This window comes from Bos indicus, chromosome 13, assembly GCF_029378745.1.
Source record: "Bos indicus isolate NIAB-ARS_2022 breed Sahiwal x Tharparkar chromosome 13, NIAB-ARS_B.indTharparkar_mat_pri_1.0, whole genome shotgun sequence".
NCBI lineage: Eukaryota > Metazoa > Chordata > Mammalia > Artiodactyla > Bovidae > Bos > Bos indicus.
The window spans coordinates 5,458,227-5,468,493 of NC_091772.1; the positions used below are offsets into that span (position 1 = coordinate 5,458,227).

Consider the following 10,267-nt stretch of genomic DNA (forward strand, 5'->3'; position numbering starts at 1 on the left):
CACACATCATTTTATCTTTTCTTGATTTTCACATTGAAATGCACCATAATTTTTCTCATGTTCCTTTGAAAGTCCTTCTATGGTGTTTTTATTGGGGGAGGCATGGTCTTTTGTTTGTTTTTTTCCTGCTTTTCAGCCCCTTAAAGGAATTGTCCAGTGTGCAAACTTTCTTTCCTTTCATGTATATACTTTCTCCTTCCATGATCTCATCCACTCTTCTCATCCAGTGCTTTTCAAACTTTAGTGCATATAAAATCATCTGCAGAGTTTGCTAAAACACATCTCAGAGATTCTGACTCAGTGGATCTGAGGTACAGCTTAAGAAAGTGCATTTCTTGGGGAGGGGGGAGATGAATTATGAATTTGGGGTTAACATATTTACACCAGTATATGTAAGATAAAATAAGTAAACAGCAAGGACCTACTGTAAAGCACAGGGAACTATACTCAATATCTTGTAACCCATAATGGAAAGTAATCTGAAAAAGGAGACATATATATGTGTGTGTATGTGTGTATATGTGTGTGTGTATATATATATGTGTATGTATATTTACACATGAATATACAACTGAATTACTTTGCTATATACCTAAAACTAACACAACTCTGTAAAATCAACTATAGTTCAATAAAAAAGAGAAAAATTACATTTTTTATATTCTTCCAGATGCTGCCACTGGTCTGTTGACCATTCTTGAAGTCACCCTGCATTGGAACTCAGTTGATCACATCTAGGCAATGATACCCAGTTCGAGGCCTTTCCCACGATCTTGACACTGATTTTTCAAACTCCCTTCTGGAGGGTTCTCCTGAATACAGCTACCAGAGTCTTCTGTGTAGACTGCTTTCAGCACTGCCACCCGATCTTCTTCCCTTCCTGTGTCTACTAACAGTGCTTTTATCCCAGGCAGCCAAGCTGGAGGCTCAGTGGCCACTTGCTCTCATCTCTCACCCTTTGGCTTCTGTTCCATCGGGTACCAAGTCCAGCAAAACCTATCTGCTTAGTGACCCTCATAGCCATGCCACGGCACACACACCTGTAACTCTTACCTGCCCTGCTTGTACTCCCCCATTTAGCTACAGCCTTACCAAGCACTCCAATGCCTTCATGTCTTTAAAAGTGCTTTTCGTTCAGGTTGTAGCCTCTGTTTCCTTCTTTTCCACCTGTGCCATGGCTACAGTTGATGGGTCATGGATGGATGGAGAGCAGGGTTCTATTATTTTAGAGACTATGATCATTTGGATTAGGGAGACCTAAGACAAACTAATTCAATTTAGACAGATAGTTGTTGGGGTAAGTTGGGGTAAGAATCTATTTCTTTTTCTATTTTTCTCAGTTCAACCCAACTGCTTCTGAGGTCCTCACATCACCCACGTTGACTGACCAAAGATGCAACCATATCTTTCTTGGTGACCTTGAAAAAGTGAAAAGTGAAAGTGAAGTCCCTCAGTTGTGTCTGACTCTTTGCAACCCCATGGGCTGTAGCCTACCAGGGTCCTCCATCCATGAAATTTTCCAGGCAAGAGTACTGGAGTAGGTTGCTATTTCCTTCTTTTGGTGACCTTAGTTTTCCTCATATTGTATCTTTTGCTGCCCCTTCCACCTTGAGTAATGTGTTACTCTTAATAATTTTAGTCATCCTATCTTCCAAGCAAAAAAAAAATTAAAAAGATTTTCTGATGTGGACTATTTTTAGTCTTTACTGAATTTGTTACAATATTGCTTCTGTTTTATGTTGTTTTTTTTTTTTTTTTTGGTCCTGAGGCATGTGGGATCCTGGCTCCCCCACCAGGGATGAAACTCGCACCACCTGCATTGAAAGGCGAAGTCTTCACCACTGGACTGCCACAGAAGTCCCCAAGTAAACTTCCTTAGTTCTAATAGAAAGTCTATTTGGGGAACACTTTTTCAGTTTAGGAGAAACCTAGGTCAGAGTACCTGAACTGGAAACTTGACCCATAGATTCAAGGTAGCTCTAAACTTTCATGAATATTTCAGATTTTCACAGCTTTAGGGCATGACAGATTTTTGAAACGTTTGTTGAAAGTCTTGCAAAAAACATATTACTCATTTCTGTGCCTTTCAACACAAAAATCCAGAACTAAACTTGTCTTTTCTTGATGATTCACAACTGCCATAACAAACAGCACTTTCTGTATCCTGCTGTGTTTTTCTCTTTTCTCTGGCTTCTGGTTATGACTTTATAGGTAGCTAGCCTCCTGCAGCTCTCTTCCCTTAACAAAGTGCTGATTTTAATCTGCAGAGGCTGGTAAATTAGATAACCAAGGATGGAACAACCCTATGCAATATATGTCAGTAGGCTCAGGGTGAACTGAGGACCCAGCTGTTAAACCATGACTTTCAGCATTCGTACTTTATCACAGTTGTTTCAACAACCCAGAGTGATTCCATCTTTACTTATTTTCCCCTCTTTCCTGCCTCTCTTTTTTTACTTCATTTTATCTTTCCTCCCTTCCTTCTTCCCTGCCTCTATCCTTCCTTCCCCTGCTTTCCTCCTTTCCTCTCTCTCAATCTCTATCTTTTTGTAAACTGACTTTGGGCTGCTCACTGTATCTTCTGGTTTCCAAATAGCTGAGATTTCAGGTGGAAGACTGACCTTCAGATGAGTACAACTCAGTTACATTTTTACCCTTTCATTCATGTAACATGTCTTCATTTCTAATAAATGCACTTAAGTTTAAGGTTAAGATGCTCACTGAAATGTATTACCATGATTTAAAATGTATAGCATGAAAACTGGGGGAAGAATTTAAAGCTCCCATTTGATATGTGGGCTCCATTTGTATATTTTGTTACTTGCAAAATTTAAATTGAAATTTTAAATCATTTTGCATAATGAAGGCTTAGAGTACATGGTCTAAAAATAGCCTTTACTGTAGCGGTATAAATCGTCTTAATTAAAAAAGATTTTGAATTTAATTGGGAAAGAGAAAGGAGAGTTATTACAATATTAGATTAAAATGATAGTGTTAACTACCAATCTCTATTGCTGTTTACATTCTGTATTGACAAACTTAACTTGCTAAGGGCTAAAAATTGATTTGTCCAGCCTCATTTCCATTACAGTTTAAGTCATTATGTGAAACAGCGGCAACTTTTGCAGGGGAGGAAAAAAATGTATCTATCCTTACAATTAACTAGGAAATTGGCATTTTGGCATTTCCGACTATTGGGCTCTTATTGTACAGAACATAATTCTTAAAGATGTGATATTCTGAAATGGCAGCTCCCAACTATGTAGTTAACCTTCTCTATGCTCTGGTAGTAAGGTTAGATGCACACCTTGCTCTATGGAACATAAGTGTAATTGTAGATTTTTCATTTTTTAGCTAATCAGTTAATATATATCTGCAAAACAAGGTACTATGGCATATGAAGTTATAAGAAAGATACATTCCCTGTAAGTGAGGACCTTCCGTTTTGCTGGAAAGACAAGACGAGTGAATAAAACAGATGAGGAAGGCATATTTTGCGCTTAAAGCCAGTACCTAGAGAGTTGTTTCAGGAGCGAAATGGCCTGCACAGACTTTAAGTGAATAAAAAGATGAAAAAGAGATCCATGTGGGCTGGAATTGGGGAGAAGTTTTCCTGGAGGAAATAGAGCTCCATTTTAACCTTGAGTGTTTTCTAGAAAAATGTGGAACAATAAGGCAGAGATGTTTCACCAGAGTTCTGCCCACGATGGAGGTTTCCTGGGATGCATGAAGTCAGAGAAGGGTTAGTAGAAAAAGAGACCTTTTAAGGTGCTGAAGATAATGGCCATGCAGCACCATCCCTGTGACTTGAGAAGCTAGTGTTCAGAGTGAGATATGTGACTTAAGAAGCTGATATTTAGAGTATAGATACTTGGAGGCAGTGGGAGGGAAGAGGGCTAGATGGATATTGATAGCCCTTCTCATGGGCAGCTAGAGACTTTTCAGGGAAGTAGATGTATTTTTGAACTGTGGCTTTGGAGAAGACTCTTGAGAGTCTCTTGGATTGCAAGGAGATCAAGCCAGTCAACCCTAAAGGAAATCAAACTGAATATTCATTGGAAGGACTGATGCTGAAGCTGAAGCTCCAATATTTTGACCACTTGATGCGAAGAGTTGACTCACTGGGAAAGCCACTGATGCTGGGAAAGATTCAAGGCAGGAGGAGAAGGGGATGACAGGGGATGAGATGGTTGGATGGCATCACCGACACAATGGACATGGGTTTGAGCAAACTCAGGGAGACAGTGAAGGGCCAGGAAGCCTGGCGTACTGCAGTCCATGGGGTCACAAAGAGTCTGACATGACTGAGCCACTCAACAACAAGATGTTCTTCGGCTGGGATCCCTAGAAGCTGAGCTGAGACAAGGATTATGGGACAGGTGACTTGTTGAGGGAGAAAGAACAATGGGAGAAAGGAAGGATAGGGCAAGAGAAGTCATTGATACAGGATTTTCATAAAGACCGAACCTCAGCTGACCCCAGGGGAGTTCCAGAAAGTGAATGGCCTGCGAGGGTTGTTCTGCCTAAAGAATCTTCTGGATCCTGTGTCATTAGCCAGCTGTGGGTTGCCCCAGGGTCAGAAGGGAGCGGGCGCAACCTCTCAGGTATTTCCGGGCAGGTGGCTTCTGGCTAGTGCAGGCCATTCTCTGCCAAAGGGGGCAGGTGTGAGTCACCGGCAGCCAGCAGTGCCACAGCTGGGGAAGGGCACACCCGCCCAGGGAAGAGAGGCACCAAGGGATCTGCCACGTGGATCTTGTTGTTGTTCAGTCACTCAGTGTTGTCCGACTCTGCAACCCCATGGACTGCAGCACACCTGAGTCCCCTGTCCTTCACCATCTCCCGGAGTTTGCTCTGAGAAACTCATGTCCACTGAGTCGATGATGCCATCTTACTCAAATAAAATGCTATCAAGCTCCCTCCTCCCGGTTGGTCACATAATGTCACAAAGCAACTCTCTGATGCATTCTTAATTAGAACATAAAAACCGTCTAACAGTCCCTCCCATATTCCCCAGTGATCTACAGCTGTTACCCTCCCTTTGAACCTCATTTTGCCAGATTCACAGCCTGATCTAAATATTAGGTACAATAGCAAAAATGTTTATATGTGTTTAAACCAGCTTCCAGAGGGAAGATAGGGGCTGCCTCTGGGGGATGAATTCTCTCAACCATCCCATAAGTGATAGTCCTGGATACTGGACAAAAATCACTGTTTTCTTGCCTGTACAGACTGATGGACATGTAGAGGACCATCTGCATGTAGGTAGACAGATTTGCCTTGTTCTCAGTGATACCATGTGCAAGAGCAAACACACTTTAGTATCATCCAGGCCCACGACAAGAAAGACCCACTCACCTAGATTTTTAATACTTGGAGAAGTCAGAGGAAGCAAATTTCTAGCCAAGTTGTTTTGACTCTGGCTGCATGTTAGAAACCTGAGAAACTTAAATAGAACAAAATAAAAGAATATCTAGGTGGATTAAACAGAATTTCAGCATAAAGAGAAGTGATTGGTATATTTTAAAACTCTTGGGAGGCTCTTATGTACAGCCAGGAACTAGTCTTTATCAGAGAGTTATTACTACTCAACAGTCCACTTCAAGCTCAATGGACTAAAACAAGACTTTTGTTACTAGACCTTCTGCGTCTGAGGATCAGCTGGATTGTATTTTTGATATAGGCTGGGCTTACTCATGCATCTGGGGGCCAGCTGTGTCTTGAGGTGGTTCTGATAATCTTGGCCAGGTTCTCACATGGCTGAGGGTCTGCTGGCTGCTGACTGATCTAAGGGAGTCAAGGCTGGACAATTGAGCTCTGCTCCATGGGGTCTCTCCTCCTCTGGTATGTTCAGATCGTGGCTTGCCAGAGATCCAAGAAACAGAGCAGAAATACACAAATCCCTCGAGTTCTAGGCTCAGAACTAACAGGGCTTCACGCTAACACATTCTGTTGGCCAACACAAGTCACAGAGCTGGCCTGGAGTCAGAGCAGGGAGAGACCTGAAGGTTCGAGGGCCATGTATGCTTCCTTGTAAGGAAGCCAATAATGGAGGCCAAGAGTGCCCTGGATCTGTTAATTAGATGGAACCCATAACTTTATGGGAGGACAACTGATTTGTCAAAGTGGTTAATTTAAGAGTTTGATATTTAATCACAGATCTGTCCATTTCCCCCCCACCCCCCCACCCCCACCTCATTCTACACCTCTTCATTATAGTATTTGAAGTTTGGCCTATAGCTATGGTATACATATATTTACATAAAATATGTACCTATCTCTACTTTTAAATGTCTAATTCACTTCTATTATATTTGTGCTCTGGACTCGAATTGCAGACAGTAGATCCACAAATAGATGGACAAGTGAAAGCACATACTTGAAATCTATTTTCTAAAGTATTAGCTGTGGAGTATTAATTATGAAGTATGAACATCTGGGGTATGTTCTAAGAAAGTGGACATTTGATCTCTTATGTTTTGACAATCCATTCTAATTACTGTAGTTTTGCAGGTTTTCTTACCTGAAGAGGGCTTCCCTGGTGACTCAGAGGTTAAAACGTCTGCCTGCAATGTGGGAGACCTGTGTTCGATCCCTGGGTCAGGAAGATCCTCTGGAGAAGGAAATGGCAACCCACTCCAGTATTCTTGCCTGGAGAATCCCATGGGCGGAGGAGCCTGGTAGGCTACAGTCCACGGAGTTGCAAAGAGTCGGACACAACTGAGCGACTTCACTTTCACTTTTCACTTACCTGAAGAGGTGTTGCTCTGAAGAGGATGGAAAGATAATGGAAGCATAATTTCCTGTATACCTTCAAGCAGGATAGAAACACAGTGAAGTAGATTATATACCTGCAGAAGACCTGTCATTCACTCCCCAGCCAGTTTTCAAAGTGCGTATTAAAGAAATTGTTTTCTCCTTGGGTTTTTCTATGACTGGTGCCTTCACCATCTGGCCCAACATTTTGCACTTAGTTTCACTTTCTCTGATCTAGAATCTGGCTGGACTAGAATCATCCTTGGCCCATTAATCACACTCATGTTGTTCTTGTCTCTTCCTTCACCTCCTTGGCATGCCATCTGCTTTCTCTTCTCCCTATCTTTTGAATCCTACCATATTCTCAAGAAACTACTCTAAACTGTCCTTGGGGGGGCTCCTAAAACTGTTTTGGCTACATCAATCCTTCTATTCTTTGAACAGCCATAAAACTTATTATCTGAACCCACTGACACCATTCTGTCTTGAACAGCTGTCTAGCTTTTTAAAGTATCTAAGCTGGCCCATCTGATTGACTGTGAATCTGGTGTGTCAAGGCAGGTTGACCATTTTGGCTGCTCAGCTATTGCTGGACACAGTCATAGGTGTGTCAACTCCACAAGACCAGGGGTTCCATCTGCTTTGCTCACTCCTGTATCCACTCACTGAGCACATAGAAGATGCTCAGCCACATCTACTGAATGAATGAGAAAGAATGGGCAGTCAATAAATATTTAATAAATTGGTTTTCCAGCAATAAGAAACAACAAAAAATTAACATTTTTAGTGTGTCAGGAATCCAATGTCTGTCCACTTATCTATTACAAATGATCCCCTATTGTGGGAAGGCACTGGGGAGTTGAGCATAAACAAAACCTAACTCTGCCATCAAAGATCTCACAGCCTTATGTGGGGAGGGTGCCATTATGTGTTGCCTTTTGTATACCAGGTGCTGATGCTGCATGATGTTGGAGTAACTGGCTTCTGCTATCAGCAACCACAGTAATGTTAAAGGACCCAAACCCTAAGACTTAAACTGTATGGCTATTGACCTCCAAACACCTAAGGACCTTAACTAAGGCATTTATCTGTTCTGGGACTCAGGACTCTCACCTGTGAAATGAGGAGAACATCTGGAAGGGACCCTCTAGTTCTCACTTTCTTTGACTGGTTGTCTTAAGAAAGGCTTAACATCCCTCTGATGAAATGATATGACCTCGAATTTATGGGAACAAATCCCAAGCTGAAATGTGTGTCATCATTCTTCTGTCTGGCATGTCTTTCGGTGGCAGTACAACCTTCCTTCATGCCAGTGTGGGTGAGAATATTAAGGTTCTCAAGGCAACTCCCTAAGACATTTATCCAAAATACTATTCAGCATCTCACAAACTACCATTAGGTGAACTGGTTAACACAAAATAAAATGACAAGAACAGAAGTTATTTCTTCCTGACTGGCCTAATCTTAAGGGTGTTTTTGTTGAATCTTGTTGCTCATCCACCTACCCGAATGTTCCCTTTGAATCTGCCCAGGAACAGAACATAATTTGTGGAAACTGATCACTCTTAGCAGTTGCCTCAAACTCAATAACTCAGTAGAAGAGAGTTTATTTTGGCTCATTCTGGACCTTAATGAAGAATCCTCAGCATTGCCCCAGGCTGGGCCAGCCAGGATCCTAGCCCCTGTGTGACTCAGGAGTGGTAGGCACACTGCCTCCAGACTCATTGTGGCTGCCATCATCGCTGGGTTTCACCTGCCCCATTTTGGGGAGGCTGATCAATTTTACAAACTTACCAAACTGAGCAAGCTTATAAAATCAGCCCCAAAGACAGCACATATTGCACCTCACATGGGTGCATTAACCTGTCGAAGATGTCAGCAAGGATGGATTCTTTTATGAAACTAACACAATATTGTAAATCAATTGTACTTCAGGTTTTTAAAAGAAGGGTGGTTTCTTTCAGTGCTCTTCTTTCTGAGCCTTTCAGCATTGAAAAATACTCTGTTGCTGGCACTGCACTTACCTGCCCTCCCACATGATGAAGCAAATGTCTCCATGCCAGGTGGGCCACGCTGCAGTCCCCCAAAGTCAGCTGATGGAGAGGCTTATTGAACCAGAGGGAGAACAACCTCCAGAAGCCACAGTGGGAAGCACTCTTTGTCTCAGCCCATTTGGGCACCTATGGGTCTAAGTTGGCTAAAACCTATATGGGTTTTGAGGTTGAAGTCTCTCAGTGACACAGAGGGTTGGTGCTTACCATAGAGGCAACTATTGCAATTTTGTGACAGGAAATGGGAAGGTCAGATCCATCTCTGAGTGAGTTTGTCACTGTGAGTGCAAAATATGGCCTGCAAAAGGAAGGCTCCTTCTCTTGGAAAGACTCTCTGTCCAAAGGAAGGAGCCGTGTACCCACTGAACATTGTCTTCTTGATGACATCGAGGACAGAGACAGTGACCAGCATCTGTGTATCAGCCTGGTGGCTTTCCCGTTAGAGTGAAAGGCAAAGCATTAGCCTTAGTGTGTAAAAGGCCCCAAAGACTGGCCCATTCTGTCCCTTAACTGTATCCTAACCCACTGCCTACTTCACTTGTTTTGGCCATCCAGCCCCCTGACCACCCCAAAACAAAATGGTTGAAAATGACAATCATTCAGCCTTCTCACAGCCCTGCAGTTTGCTCTGGGGTCCTTGGAGAAGGTTCAGCGCTGCTGTTCCCAGTGTCAGGTGAGGGGCTTGGCCCTGGGTCTGGAGCATCTGCTTCTGCTCCTCGCCTGGGCTGTGCTGTCCACTAGACGCTCAGCTTCCCGTGGCTGGGCTTCCTCACACCATGGTGGCTGGAACTGTTTCCAGCATCCAAGAAAGAGAGCTCAGCAGAAGCTGTTCTGCCTTTTATGCCCAAGCCTGGAAGTCACCTAGCATCACTTCTATCAGACAAGCCATAAGCTACAAGTCAGGGCAATCACAAAAGCTCATTCGGATTCAAGGGGAGGAGACACAGACTCTTAACAGAGGACAGAAATGTCAAGGCTCTGGAAGGTCTTGCAGGAAGGGACTATCATGGTGGCCATCTTTGGAATATCAAACCTGGGCTGTGGGGATGCTGTGTGCAATGGCTGCAAACAGCAGCCTCCTTGGTGGTATATTTTGCCTCTGCAGGTTGCGCTAAGGAACCCTGGAGATGGTTCTTTCCAGTGGACATTCATGACTGGCCTGCGACTGGCATGCTATCTCCATTCTAGACTGGAGACAGGTTTGTGCAGTGCCTTTGGAAAACCCCAGGGTACACAGTGCTTGGTTAGTAACATCTATCCACATGAAGCTGCAGAACAAGGAGCACGTGATTGAGTCCCTCTGCAGGGTCAACTTCAAGTTACCTGGCCACCAGAAGATCCACATCTCAAAGAAGTGGGGGATTACTGAGTTTAACGTGAAAGAATGTGAAAATATGGTGGCAGAGTGGTTCATCCCGGATGACTGTGGGGTCAAATACATCCCTAATCATGGCCCCTTCTTC

General features: G+C 43.2%; 1 pseudogene; it reads left to right on the plus strand.

Annotated features, from left to right (window-relative positions):
• Positions 1-9,792: 9,792 nt before the first annotated feature.
• On the plus strand, positions 9,793-9,937 carry LOC139186724 (small nucleolar RNA SNORA70; annotated as a pseudogene).
• Positions 9,938-10,267: the final 330 nt, after the last annotated feature.